This window comes from Bos javanicus, chromosome 7, assembly GCF_032452875.1.
Source record: "Bos javanicus breed banteng chromosome 7, ARS-OSU_banteng_1.0, whole genome shotgun sequence".
Lineage (NCBI taxonomy): Eukaryota > Metazoa > Chordata > Mammalia > Artiodactyla > Bovidae > Bos > Bos javanicus.
The window spans coordinates 79,875,671-79,889,885 of NC_083874.1; the positions used below are offsets into that span (position 1 = coordinate 79,875,671).

Genomic DNA, 14,215 nt, shown 5'->3' on the forward strand with positions numbered 1-14,215 from the left:
ATGATTTTATACGTTGTATAGATGAGGTATTAAATAACATGGCAACACAAATGGGGAAAGTTAGTTTCTTTCCAGGCTCTTTTTATTCTCCCAAATCGGCAGAGGAGAAAGCCTCCAGTTGATGCTGGTTGTATTTAACACCTCATTAACACTTCTTATCTCCCTTTTTAACGGAGAGAGCAGGTCTAAGACTCCCCCGGTAGCAGGTAACAAAATCATGCTCCAATTTAATTGCATTGCTTTGTTTTAATTTTACAGTTATTTTCTGTTTGCAGCGAGTCTGCCTTCCTACTTATGGTAGTGACATAAAGTCTCTTCTTTTTTTAAATGGATTTCCTTAAGTAGACAAGGCAAAACAATTTTTTAATTAGATAGCAAATACCAGTAAGATAATACCTAGATATGGCAGAACAATCTTGACAGGTGACCATGATGGGTGACCAGGAATACCCAGTTTAGAAATCCACACTGCACAGCATTCATCATCTAGTAGTACTTTGCACACAGATGCTCTGTGGGTATATGATTGTTGCTGGGCTAAAGCCAGGCTTCTCTCTGCTAGGATGCTGACACAATTTTTAAAGCAATTTCAAACCTGTATTCTTAAATGACTTCTTTATTGATGTATGGTTGACTTACAATATTATATGAGCTTCAAGTATACAACATAGTGATTCAGTATTTTTATAGATTACGCACCAAAGTTATTACAGTGCTATCGACCATATTCCCTGAGTTGTACATTACATCCCTGTGACCTATTTATAACTGGTAGTTGTAGCTCTTAATCCCCTTCATCTATTTAGCTCATTCCCCCACTCATCTCCACTCTGTCAACCACCTGTTTGTTCTCTGTATCTGTGACTCTTATTTTTTAATATATTTGTTCATTTGTTTTGTTTTTTAAAGTCCACACTTAAGTAGAAACATATGGTATTTGTCTTTCGCTAACTTCTTTCAATAAGATTAGCCTCATATGTGTTGTCACATATGGCAAGATTTCATTCTTTTTTATAGCTGGGTAATATTCCACTATAGATGTCTTCATTCATCACATTGTCTTCATCCGTTCATCTGTCCATGGACATTTAGGTTCCATGTCTTAGCTATTATATATAACGCTGCAATGAACATAGGGGTGCATATGTCTTTTCAAATTAGTGTTTTCTTTGGATAAATACCCAGCAGTAGAATTGCCAGATCATATAGCAGTTGTATTTTTAATTTTTGAGGACCCTCCATACTGTTTTCTGTGGTGGCTACACCAATTAACATTCCCATCAACAGGGCTTAAGGACTCCCTTTTCTCCACATCCTCACCAACACTTATTGTTTCTTGTCTTTTTGATGACAGTGATTCTGAGAGGTATGAGGTACTATTTCACTGCGGTTTTTATGTGCATCTCTCTTATGATTATTGATGATAATGACTCTTAAATGGGCTTCCCAGGTGGCACTAGTGGTAAAGAACCCACCTGCCAGTGCAGGAGACATAAGAGACTCCCATTCAATCCCTGGGTTGGGAAGATCCCCTGGAGGAGGGCATGACAACCCACTCCAATATTCTTGCCAGGAGAATTCCATGGACAGAGGATCCTGGTAGGCTACATTAAATCACACAGAGTCAGACATGACTGAAGCAACTTAGCCTGTATACATGTATGATTATTGATGTTAATCAGTCTTAAATGGACTATCGTTAATAAGTATAGTTACCAAGTAATTCAATACCTAGTCTGTACCTAAGGCTGATGGATACACCACGGATCCCAGAATCTCCCTCATTAAAGGGTCTTCTAGGCCTGGGTGTTTAGTAGCAAAGTTGCATTAAGCCCCTCATACCAGCCCCCGGGCAGGAGGTGGGTAGACCTTATTCAACCCCTTCAGATGCATCTTCTCAGGCAGGTACAGGTAGTTCCTCTGTCACACACAGTAGTCAGGGTGGCTTTTGCCACATATGTTCAGTGTTTCGTCATTCATCCACCCCATGAATCCTTACTGAGCACCTATTTTGTGCCAGCCCTGGGGAGACATCAGTGAATGAAATAGACATTTAACTCCCTGTCCTGGTGGAGCTTACATTCTCAGTGAGGGAGACAGACAATAAAGAATGAATGCAATAAATAACCATATGAGACACATGTTAAAGTGTGGTTACAGTTTTGGCAGTGGGGGATGCAAAAGGAAGGGGACTAGGGATTGTTAGGTGGGAATGGGCAGGTGTTAAATGTGGTGGTTGAGGTCAGCCTTATTGGAGGCAGTATCTGAGCAAGACTTGAAAAAGGGAAGAGTGAGACAGCACATTCCAGGTAGAGGGGTTGCCAGTATAAAGGCCCCAAGATGAGTGTGCACCTAGCATGTTTAAGAAATAGCAGAGAGGCTGAAGCAGAGAGAGCAGGAGAAGAGAGATCATATGTTAAGGGTCCCTACAGACCATTAGCAGAACTTTCACTTCTTCATTGAGAGAAACGAGGGAATCCCTGGAGTGTAATGAGTAGAGGAATGCTAAGGGCTTATTGGCACCCCACTCCAGTACTCTTGCCTGGAAAATCCCATGGATGGAGGAGCCTGGAAAGCTGCGGTCCATGGGGTCGCTGAGGGTCGGACACGACTGAGCGACTTCACTTTCACTTTTCACTTTCATGCACTGGAGAAGGAAATGGCAACCCACTCCAGTGTTCTTGCCTGGAGAATCCCAGGGACGGGGGAGCCTGTTGGGCGGCCGTCTATGGGGTCGCACAGAGTCGGACACAACTGAAGTGACTCAACAACAACAACAAGGGCTTATTCTGGCTGCTGTGTTGACAGGGTGTGTGGAGCAGAGGTGAAAGCAGGGAGGCCAGTTAGAAGACGAGGCAAGGGTTGAGATGGTAGAAGTGGTGAGAAGACACAGATTCTGGTCTGTTTTAAAAGTAAAACTAAAAGATTTAACCATAGGACTCAGCAATTCCACACCTAGGTGTATACACAAGCTCCCAGGCATATAACCAGAAAAGATAAAATTATAATTCGAAAAGATACATGTCCCCTCTATGTTCATAGCAGCACTGTTCATAATAGCCAAGACATGGAAACAATCCAAATGCCCATCAACAAATGAATGGATAAAAAAGATATGGTACATATATACAATGGAATATTACTTGACCATAAAAAAATAAAATAATGCCATTTGCAACAATATGAATAAACCTAGAGATTATCATACTAAGTGAAAAAGTCAGAAAGACAAATATATGATATAATTTATGTGTGGAATCTAAAAAATAGTACAAACTAAGTTATTTTTAAAAATACAGAGAAACTCACAGACACAGAAAACAAAGTATGATGATTACTAAAGGGGAAAGGGGGAGGGGGAAATATATTTGATGTTTGAGATTAACACAGACACAATACTTTATATAAAATAAACAATAAGGACCTGTATAGCACAGGGAAGTATGTTCAATATCTTGTAATAACCTTTAATGGAAAAGTATCTGGAAAAGAACATATGTAGAGCCCTCAATTCTGGACAAGATGGCAGAGTAGGACTTGAGTAGGACCTCTTCTCACAAAATCACAACTAACTGCTGAACAGCCATTGACAAAAAAGACTGGAACCTACCAAAAAAGATATTTTAACATCCAAAGAAGTCACAACCAGATGGTAGGAGGGGCACTTTCGTGACATAATCAAATCCTGTCCCCACTGGATGGGTAACCCATAAACTGGAAAATAATTATATCACAGAGGTTCTCCCACAGGAGTGAGTTCTGAGCCCCATGTTGGGCTCTCCAGGCTGAGTCTGCCAACAGGAGGAGGAGTTCCAGAGCATTTGGCATTGAAGGCCAGCAGAGCTTGCGTGTAGGAGCTCCAGAGGAATGAAGGAAACAGAGACTCTACTTTTGGAGGATGCACACAAGATTTCACATGTACTGGCACCCAGCAAAAGCAGTGACCACACAGCAGTCTGGGCCAGACCTACCTGTGGGTCTTGGCAAGGCTAGTGTAGGGAGGGTCTCCTGGGGATGTGGCGATTGGCTGTGGCTCACTTGTGGGGGCAAGGACACTGGTGGTAGAAGTGCCAGGGAACAGTGATTGGTGTGAGCTCTCCCAGAGGTCATGATTTTGGCACCAACACCTGGCCCCACCCAAGAGCCTGCAGACTGTAGTCCCCGGACACCCCAGGCCAAACAATCAGCAGACAGAGAACACAACCTCATCAGCAGGCAGGCTGCCTAAAGTTGTACTGAGATCACAAGCCACCTGAAAATATCTCTCTTGAAATGGCTCTGCATACCAGAGGGACAAGACCTAGCTCCACTCACCAATGGGCAGGAACTAGTCCCTCCCACTAGGAAGCCTGCACAAGCCTCTTAGACCAGCCTCATCCACGAGGAGACGGACAGAAGAAGCAAGAAGATCTACAACCCTACAGTCTGCAGAAAGGAGACCACAAACACAGAAAGACAGAATGAGATGGCAAAGAAATACGTTTCAGATGAAGGAACAAGATAAAAAGCCAGAAGTACAATTAAGTGAACTGGTGGTAGGCAATCTACCTGAAAAAGAATTCAGAATAATGATAGTAAAGATGATCCAAGATCCTGGAAAATGAATGGAGGCACAGACTGAGAAGATACAAGAAACATTTTTAAAAGACCTAAAATATTTAAAGAACAGAGGTTAACAATACAATAACTGAAATAAAAATAGTCTAGAATAAATCAATAGAAGAATAAGTGAGACAGAAGAACAAATATGTCAGCTGGAAGAGAGTGGTAGAAATCACTGCTGTGGAATAGAAAAAAAGAAAAATAAAAAGAAATGAAAACAGTCTCAGAGACCTCTGGGACATTAAAAACATCAACATTCCCATTATAGGAGTCCTAGAAGGAGATGAGAGAGAGAGAAGGGCCTGAGAAAATATTTGAAGAGATTAGGCACCAAACTCTCCTGTCATAAGAAGGGACATACTCATTCAAGTCCATAAAGTTCACAGTTGTCCCATATAAGACAAACTCAAGGAAGAACATGCTGAGACACATATTAGTCAAAGTGACAAAAATAAAAGACAACCAAAAATTATGACAAGCAACAAATAATATTTAAGGGAATCCCCATAAGGCTGTCAGCTGGTTTTCCCCGGAAACTCTGCAGACCAGAAGAGAGTGGCATGATACATTTAAAGTAGTGAAAGGAAAAAAAAAAAAGTGGTGAAAGGGAAGAACCTACAAGCAAGAGTACTCTACCCAGAAAGGCTCTCATTACGATTCAGTGGAGAAATCAAAAGCTTTACAGACAAGCAATAGCTAAGAGAATTCAGCACCACCAAGCTAGCTTTGCAACAAATGCTAAAGGAGCTTCTCTAAGCAGAAAAGAAAAGGCCACAACTAGAAACAAGGAAATTACAAATCAAAAAGCTCATGGTAAAGGCAAACATAAGGGTAGGAAATCACACACAAATATGTTATCAAAACCAGCAATTGTGAGAAGAGGGAAGAGTACAAATGTAGGATATTAGAAGTGCATGGGAAATTAAGAGATCAGCAAGTTAAAACAATCTCATACACATAGATGCTATATCAAAACCTCATGGGAACCTCAAACCAAAAATCTACAACAGATACAAACACACAAGCAATCCAACACATCATTAAAGATAGTCATCAAACCACAAGAAAAGAGGAAGGGGGAAAAAAGAGCTGTAAAAACAAACCCAAAGCAATTAACCAAACAGCAATAAAGACATGTGGGTGCTTGCATGCTAAGTCACTCAGTCGTATCCGACTCTTTGCCACTCCATCATCTATAGCCTACCAGCTTCCTCTGCACATGGGATTCTCCAGGAGAATCCTGGAGTAGGTTGCCATTTCCTTCTCCAATAAGAACATACATATCAATAATTACTTTAAACGTAAATTGATTACATGCTCCAACAAAAGACATAGACTGGCCGAATGGAAAAACAAGACCCATATATATGCTGTCTAGTAGAGACCCACTTCAGATCTAGGGACATGAACACATACAGACTGAAAGGGAGAGAATGGTAAAGAATATTCTATGCAACTGGAAATCAAAAGAAAGCTGGAGTAGCAATATTCATATCAGACAAAATAGACCTTAAAAACTATTATAAGAGATAGTCACTACGCAAATAAACAAATGGGTCCAAATTAAACTTAAAAGCTTTTGCATGGCAAAGGAAACTGTACACAAAATGAAAAGACAACCTACAGAATGGGAGAAGTTATTTGCAAGTGAAACAACCAACAATGTTTAATCTCCAAAATGTACAAACAGATCATGCCAAAAACAAACAACCCAATCAAAAAATGGGCAGAAGATCTAAACAGACATTTCTCCAAAGAAGGCATACATGTGACCATAAAGCACATGAAAAGATGCTCAACATCAGTAATTATCAGAGAAATGCAAATCAAAACTACAATGAGGTATCACCTCACACCAGTCAGAATAGTCATCATCAAAAGTCTACAAACAATAAGTGCTGAAAAAGTGTACAGAAAAGGGAACCCTCCTGCACTGTTGGTGGGAATGTAAATTGGTACCACCACTACAGAGAACAGTATGGAAATTCTTAAGAAAAACAGAGCTACCGTGTGATCCAGCAATCCCACTCCTGGGCACATATCTGGAGAAAACCATAATTAGAAAAGATACATGCACCCTAGTGTTCACTGCAGCACTATTTACAATAGCCAGGACATGGAAGCAACCTAAATGTCCATCAACAGAGGAATGGATAAAGATATGGGACATATATACAATGGAATATTACTCAACCATAAAAAGAACAAAATAATGCCATTTGCAGCAATGTGGATGGACCCTAGAGATTGTTATACTGAGTCAAGTTAGACACAGAAAGACAAATATCATTTGATATCACTTATATGTAGAATCTAAAAAAAGAATGATACAAATGAACTCATTTGCAACACAGAAACAGACTAAGACTTTGAAAGCAGACTTGTGGTTGCTGGGGGAAAAAACATGGTAAGGAGGGATAAATTAGAAGCTTGGTGGATTGGCCCCAGGGCAGCCAGAGGCAATGGAAAACTGGAGGAGCCCTCTGTTCCTGGGCATCCTCCAACATCAGCTCCAGCCTCTCTCAGGCCCTCTTGCAGCAGGGCCTTTGCCTTAGCCCCCCGCTTCACATTGACCAACACCCAATGGCCCATGAAGGTTTACACACTGAACAAGGGCCAGCAGTGGGACAGCCAGAGCACCAGGCATGTCTTCCAGCTATGTGGAGAGGCTAGAGGGCATGTCCGTGCTACTAATGGCCTGACAAAATGTGATCCACTGGAGAAGGGAATGGCAAACCACTTCAGTATTCTTGCCTTGAGAGCCCCATTCAGAGTATGAAAAGGCAAAAAGATATGGCACTGAAAGATAAGCCCCTCCCCAGGTCGGTAGGTGTCCAATATGCTACTGGGGAAGAACAGAGAAATAGTTCCAAAAGAATGAAGAGGCTGGGCCACAGGAGAAACAACACCCAGTTGTGGACAGAGGACGAGATGGTTGGACGGCAACACCGACTCAAGGACATGAGTTTGAGTAAGCCTGGCATACTGCAGTCCATGGGGTCTCAACTGAACAACAACAACTGGTGGTGAAAGTAAAATCCAATGCTGTAAAGAACAGTATTTCATAGGAACCTGGAATGTTAGGTCCATGAGTCAGGGTAAATCGGATGTGGTCAAACAGGAGACGGCAAGAGTGAACATCAACATTTTAGGAATCAGTGAATTAAAGTGGACGAGAATGGGCAAACTTAATTCAGATGACCATTATATCTACTACTGTGGGCAAGAATCCCGAAGAAGAAGTGGAGTAGCCCTCATAGTCAACAAGAGTCTGAAATGCAGTACTTGGGTTTATTTCCAAGGCAAACCATTCAACACCACAAAAATCCAAGTCCATGCCCCAATCACTAATGCCAAAGAAGCTGAACTTGAACAGTTCAATGAAGACCTACAAGACCTCCTAGAATTAACACCAAAAAATGTCCTTTTCATCACAGGGGACTGGAATGCAAAAGCAGCAAATCAGGAGACACCTGGAGTAACAGGCAAGTTTGGCCTTGGAGTACAGAATGAAGCAGGGCAAAGGCTAACAGATTTGCCAAGAGAATGCACTGGTCATAGCAAACACCCTCTTCCAACAACAAAAGAGATGACTCTACATGTGGACATCACCAGATGGTCAATACTGAAACCAGATTGATTATATTTTTTGCAGCTGAAGGTGAAAAAGCTCTATCTAGTCAGCAAGAACAAGACCTGTTGATGACTATGGCTGAGCTCATCAGCTCCTTGTTGCAAAATTCAGACTTAAATTGAAGAAAGTAGGGAAAACCACTAGGACTTTCAGGTATGACCTAAATCAAATCCCTAACAATTATACAGTAGGGGTGACAAATAGATTCAAGGGACTAGATCTGGTAGACAGAGTGCCTGAAGAACTATGGATGGAGGTTTGTAACTCTCTACAGGTGGTAACCAAAACCATCCCCAAGAAAAAGAAATGCAACAAGGCAAAGTGGTTGTCCGAGGAGGCCTTACAAATAGCTGAGAAAAGAGGAGAAGTTAAAGTCTAAGGAGAAAGGGAAAGATATAACCAACTGAATGCAGAGTTTCAGAGAACAGCAAGGAGAAATAAGAAAGCCTTCTTAATGATGCAAAGAAGTAAAGGAAAACAATAGAATGGGAAAGACTAGAGATCTCTTCAAGAAAATTAAAGATACCACAGGAACATGCAAAGTTGGGCACAATAAAGGACAGAAGCAGCAAGGACCTAATAGAAGCAGAAGAGATTTATAAGTGGCAAGAATTCACAGAAGAACTGTGCAAAAAAAGGTCTTAATGACCTGGATAATCATGATGCTGTCGTCACTCACCTAGAACCAGACATCCTGGAGTGTGAAGTCAAGTGGGCCTTAGGAAGCATTACTATGAACAAAGCTAGTGGAGGTGATGGAATTCCAGTGGAGCTATTTCAAATCCTAAAAGATGATGCTGTTAAAGTGCTGCACTCAATATGCCAGCAAATTGGGAAACTCTGCAGTGGCCACAGGGCTGGAAAAGGTCAGTTTTCATTCCAATCCCAAAGAAAGACAATGCCAAAGAATGTTCAAACTACCATACAATTGCACTCATTTCACATGCTAACAAAATTATGCTCAAAATTATTCAAGTTAGGCTTCAGCAGTACATGAACTGAGAACTTCCAGATGTACAAGCTGGTTTAGAAAAGGCAGAGGAACCAGAGAACAAATTGCCGACATTTGTTGGATTGTAGAAAAAGCTAAGGAATTCCAGAAAAACATCTACTTCTGCATCATTGACTATGCTAAAGCCTTTGACTGTGTGTATCACAACAAACTGTGGAAAATTCTTAGACAATTGGGAGTACCAGATCAACTTACCTGTTTCCTGAGAAACCTGTTTGCAGGACAAGAAGCAACATTTAGAACTAGACATGAAATGATGGACTGGTTCAAAGTTGGCAAAGGAGTATATTGTCACCCCGCTTATTTAACTTATATGCAGAGGACATCATGTGAAATGCGGGGCTTGATGAAGCTGGAATCAAGATTGCCAGGAGAAATATCAACAACCTTAGATATGCAGGTGATACCATTTTAGTGGCAGAAAGTGAAGAGGAACCAAAGAGCCTCCTGATGAAGGTGTAAGAGGAAAGTGAAAAAGCTGGCTTAAAACTAAACATTCAAAAAATGAAGATCATGGCATCCGGTCCCATCACTTCATGGGAAATAGATGGGGGAAAATGTGGAAACAGTGACAGATTTCATTTTAATTTTCTTGGGCTCCAAAATCAGTGCAGATGGTGACTGCAGCCATAAAATTAAAAGACATTTTCTCCTTGGAAGAAAAGCTATGACAAACCTAGACCGTGTATTAAAAAGCAGAGACATCACTTTGCTGACAAATGGCAAAGGTCCATCTAGTCAAAGCTATGGTTTTCCCAGTAGTCATGTACAGATATGAGAGTTGGACCATAAAGAAGGCTGAGTGCTGAAGAATTTAATGCTTTCAAACTGTGGTACTAGAAAAGGCTCTTGAGAGTCCCTTGGACAGCAAGGAAATCAAGGAAGTCAGTCCTAAAGGGCACTGACCCTAAATATTCACTGGAAGGACTGACACTAAAGCTGAAGCTCCAATACTTTGGCCACATGATGTTAAGAGCCAACTCACTGGAAAAGACCCTGATGCTGGGAAAGATTGAAGGCAGGAGGAGAAGGGAACAACAGAGGATGAGATGGTTAGATGGCATCATCAACTCAATGAACCTGAGTTTGAACAAACTACAAGAGATGGTGAAGGACAGGGAAGCATGGAGTGCTGCAGTTCATGGGGTTGCAAAGTCGGACACAACTTAGCAACTAAATAACAACTACTATATATAAAATGGGCTTCCCTGGTGGCTCAGATGGTAAATTATCTGCCTGCAATGGGGGAGACCGGAGTTCAATCCCTGGGTCAGGAAGATCCCCTGGAGAAGGAAATGGCAACCCACTCCAGTATTCTTGCGTGGAAAATTCCATGGACAGAGGAGCCTGGTGGGCTACAGTCCATGGGGTCGCCAAGAGTTGGACACGACTGATCAACTTCACTTTAATATATAAAATAGGTAATCAACAGGGACCTACTGTATAGCACAGGGAACTCTACTCAATATGCTGTAATAACCTATATAGGAAAATAATCTGAAAAAGAATGAATATGTGCATATGGATAGCTGAATCAGTTAGCTGTACACCTGAAACAACACTGTAAATCAACTATATTCCAATATAAAATAAAAACTAAGGTAAAAAAAGAATATATATGTATGTACATAACTGAATCACTTTGCTATACCTGAAACTAATGCACCATTGTAAATCACTATACTTCATTTGTTTAAATGTTATCCTAATAATAATAAAAACCTTGGCAGTAAATGAAAAAAATAAATTAGTACATGGATAGTCATAACAGCATTATCCATAATAGGTAAAAAAAAAAAAAAAAAAGTGTACACTACCCAAATATCCATTAACTGATGGATATAAACAAAATGGAATATATCCAAACAGAATATTCATCCATAAATAATAATAATATACTGATACATGCTACAACACGGATGAACCTTGAAAATGATGTGCTAAAGAAGCCAGACATGAAAGGCCACACGTTCTTTGATTTCATTTATATGAAATATCCAGAAAAGGCAAATCCATGGAGACTAGAAAGCAGTGGCGGTTGTCAGGGACTGAGGGGAAAGAAGAATGCAGAGTGACTACTGATAGTGATGCTGTTTTGAGGGGATGATGAACATGTTTTGGAATTCATGAATTCCAGAAACGATGATTGTACAACATTGTGAGTGTAACTGGAAGCCACTGAATTGTGCACTTTAAAATGATGAGTTTTATGTTACATGAGATTTACCTCAATTAAAAACAAAAGTAAAGGATTTATGGATGGATTAGACATAGAGAGTGAGAAAAAGAAAGAGGTCCAGGATGGTAGCTGAAAGGATGGAGTTACCATAATCAGGGATGAAGAAGGCTACTGTGACAGATGTGGAGAGGAAGACAAGGAACTGAGGTTTGGACAGAAGCTGGGCATTGAGGAAGAAGTCCTAGATGGAGACATAAATTTTGGAGTTGGCATCAGCACGCAAGTGGTACTGAGGTGCAAATAAAACATGTCCTGGGGCTTCCCTGGTGGCTCAGTGGTAAAGAATCTGTCTGCCAGTGCAGGGGACATGGGTTCAAACCCTGATCCAGGAAGATCCCACATGCTGTGAAGCAACTAAAGCCCATGCGCCACAACTACTGAGCCTGTGCTGCAGAGCCTGGGAGCTGTGTGCCCTAAAGCCTGTGCTCTGCAACAAGAGAAGCCACTTCAGTGAGAAGCCCGACCACTGCAGCTAGAGAGTAGGTCCCACTCGCCACAACTAGAGAAAAGCCCAAGCAGAAGGCCCAGTGCAGCCCAAAATAAATAAACTACTTAAAAACAAACATTCCTTATATGAATCCTTTTGTGTATCATCAAATCAAATAATGGACAAGTGTTTCTATTAGGCATTCTCCTCTCCATTAAGGCACCATGTGAAAATGATAAGGTGCATTTTTGCTGACTCTGAGTATATATAGGGTTATCTGGCTTAGAACATAGATTGGGCTAGGGATAGAATGTATGACATGATAAATATACCTAAAACTGATGTATGTTTTCCATCCTGGAGTTTCCATCATAAGAGAAAAAAAATGTTTTTCTCTTATTTTGTATCTCTGTGAGACAATAGGTATTCACTAAATGTACTAATCATTTCATGATGTAAGTTAAATCATGCTGTATAAAATTATATGGTTCTGTATGTCAATATTATCTCAAACTTGGAAGGAAAAAAAATGGTATTGAGGGCCCTGAGACTGGGTCAGATCACCATGTCTGGGAAGAACAGATAGAGTGGAGAAGAAGTTCACAGACTGCGTCTAGGACATCCCAGCATTCAGAGCAGAGAGATGAGGAGGAACCAAAGAGGGACAAGAGGTGGCCACAAAGGTGGGAGAGGGACAACAAGACAGTGTGTTGTCCACAAGGCTAAAACAGAGAGAGATGCAGGAGCGTTCAACTTGTCAGAGACTTCTCATAGGTCAAAGTAAGATGAAGCCCACAGTCAGCACTGGACTCAGCAACATGGAGGTCATGTATGGCCTTGACAAGTGTTGTTTTAATGCATCTTTGGGAGCAAAGCCTGCTTCAAAGGGGAGAAATGGGGGTTCCTGTGTCTAGAGAATTATTTTGAGTTTGAGAAGTTCTTATAAAGGGGGTGAGACACGTATGGTGGCTAAAGGGAGAAGGACGGACAAGAGAGGAATTTTAAAGGTGCGTATTTAGTGGCATGTTTGTATGTTGATGGGGTGACCTGTTACACCAGCGGAGGGTTTTTTCCAGCAGCTCATGTGGAGTAACAGAAGGAAAGTGAGAATGTGGGTACTAATGCTGGTAAGCTGGTAAATATGATGAGCGTTTGATGGAAATTCCCCCTGACCGCATCAGTTTTCTCAGATAGGAATGAAAGGTCAGCTGCTAGAGTGAGGAAGGTGTGGGATGTTTTAGGAGAGATGAGAAGTAGCCAGTCACCCGGGAGAATGGAAGAAGGACTAAATGGAAAAAGGGGATATGGTCAGATTACCAGGCATCAGGAAGGCACAGCTGGGGTTCATGGTCAGGAATTTAACACCAGTCAGGGTGGCTTCGTTCACTTCTGCTGCCGCATTCAGCTGCAACAGGGACAAACAGGAGCCTGCCATGATTTCACCAAGCAAGTGTGATGAAGTGAGAAAGTGGCAACGCATCTGAGAATATACACAAGGGGATGATTCTAATGACTGACCATGGAATGCACGCTAGGTAAGAAGAGAGGACAGACAAAGAAGCTGGGGGGTGGGAAAAGTAGTTTAGGTTGGCTTGAAGGTCCTAGGGAAGGGAGACGTTCTGGGAGTATGGAGGGGTGAGGTTACAAAAAAGAGTAAACTAGAGAGAGTCCAGGCGGTGTTCAGAGGGTGATGTCTATGAAATTGAGGTAGAATTACTCATGATCACAAGCTCCAAAGGATGAGCAGGAGAGTTAGTAAGTGGAGGATCACCAAAAAACTAAGAGGCCAGGATACTGGAAGGCTTGACTGCTTGTATAATGAAATCACAAGGAAGGAGTTCAGGAATAGAGATGGAGCATGACAATGGAGCCGACCCAACCCTAGGCCTTAGCAGGAAAGGGCAATTGTATTCTGAGCACACAAGAGCACTCTCTTGACCTCCGTTTGAAGAGTAGACACCTGAGGAAAGGGTCTCAGGAGCCAGGTGACTGTCTGCATTGCATGCACTCAGGGACCCCCCCTTTCATAATGAGCGAGGCTTGGTGCAGCAGCCCCTGCCTGGAGGTCCTGCACAGTGTAATCATCACATCTACATGTTTCCGATCATTGTATCTCTAGCTTCTAAGCACATTGACTGGCCCATCAATACTGAAGTACTTGCCAAATGAAGGATTTCACTGTGACTGAACAAGCCACATGCCAGGCACCATGATAAGCCCTCCATGTGAATTTTCTCCCTCAACCTTCACAACAACCCAATGACATTAGTAGTTTATATCTGATGAACCTGAATCTGAGAG

General features: G+C 41.6%; 1 protein-coding gene and 1 long non-coding RNA gene across 4 annotated transcripts in view; one reads left to right on the top strand and one right to left on the bottom strand.

Annotated features, from left to right (window-relative positions):
- LOC133251611 (teneurin-2) overlaps window positions 1-14,215 on the top strand; it is a 764,810-nt gene that overhangs the window by 746,354 nt on the left and 4,241 nt on the right. The gene's annotated exons all lie outside the window — the stretch shown is intronic.
- Window positions 1-14,215, bottom strand: part of LOC133251615 (uncharacterized) — a 56,683-nt gene that overhangs the window by 32,114 nt on the left and 10,354 nt on the right. The gene's annotated exons all lie outside the window — the stretch shown is intronic.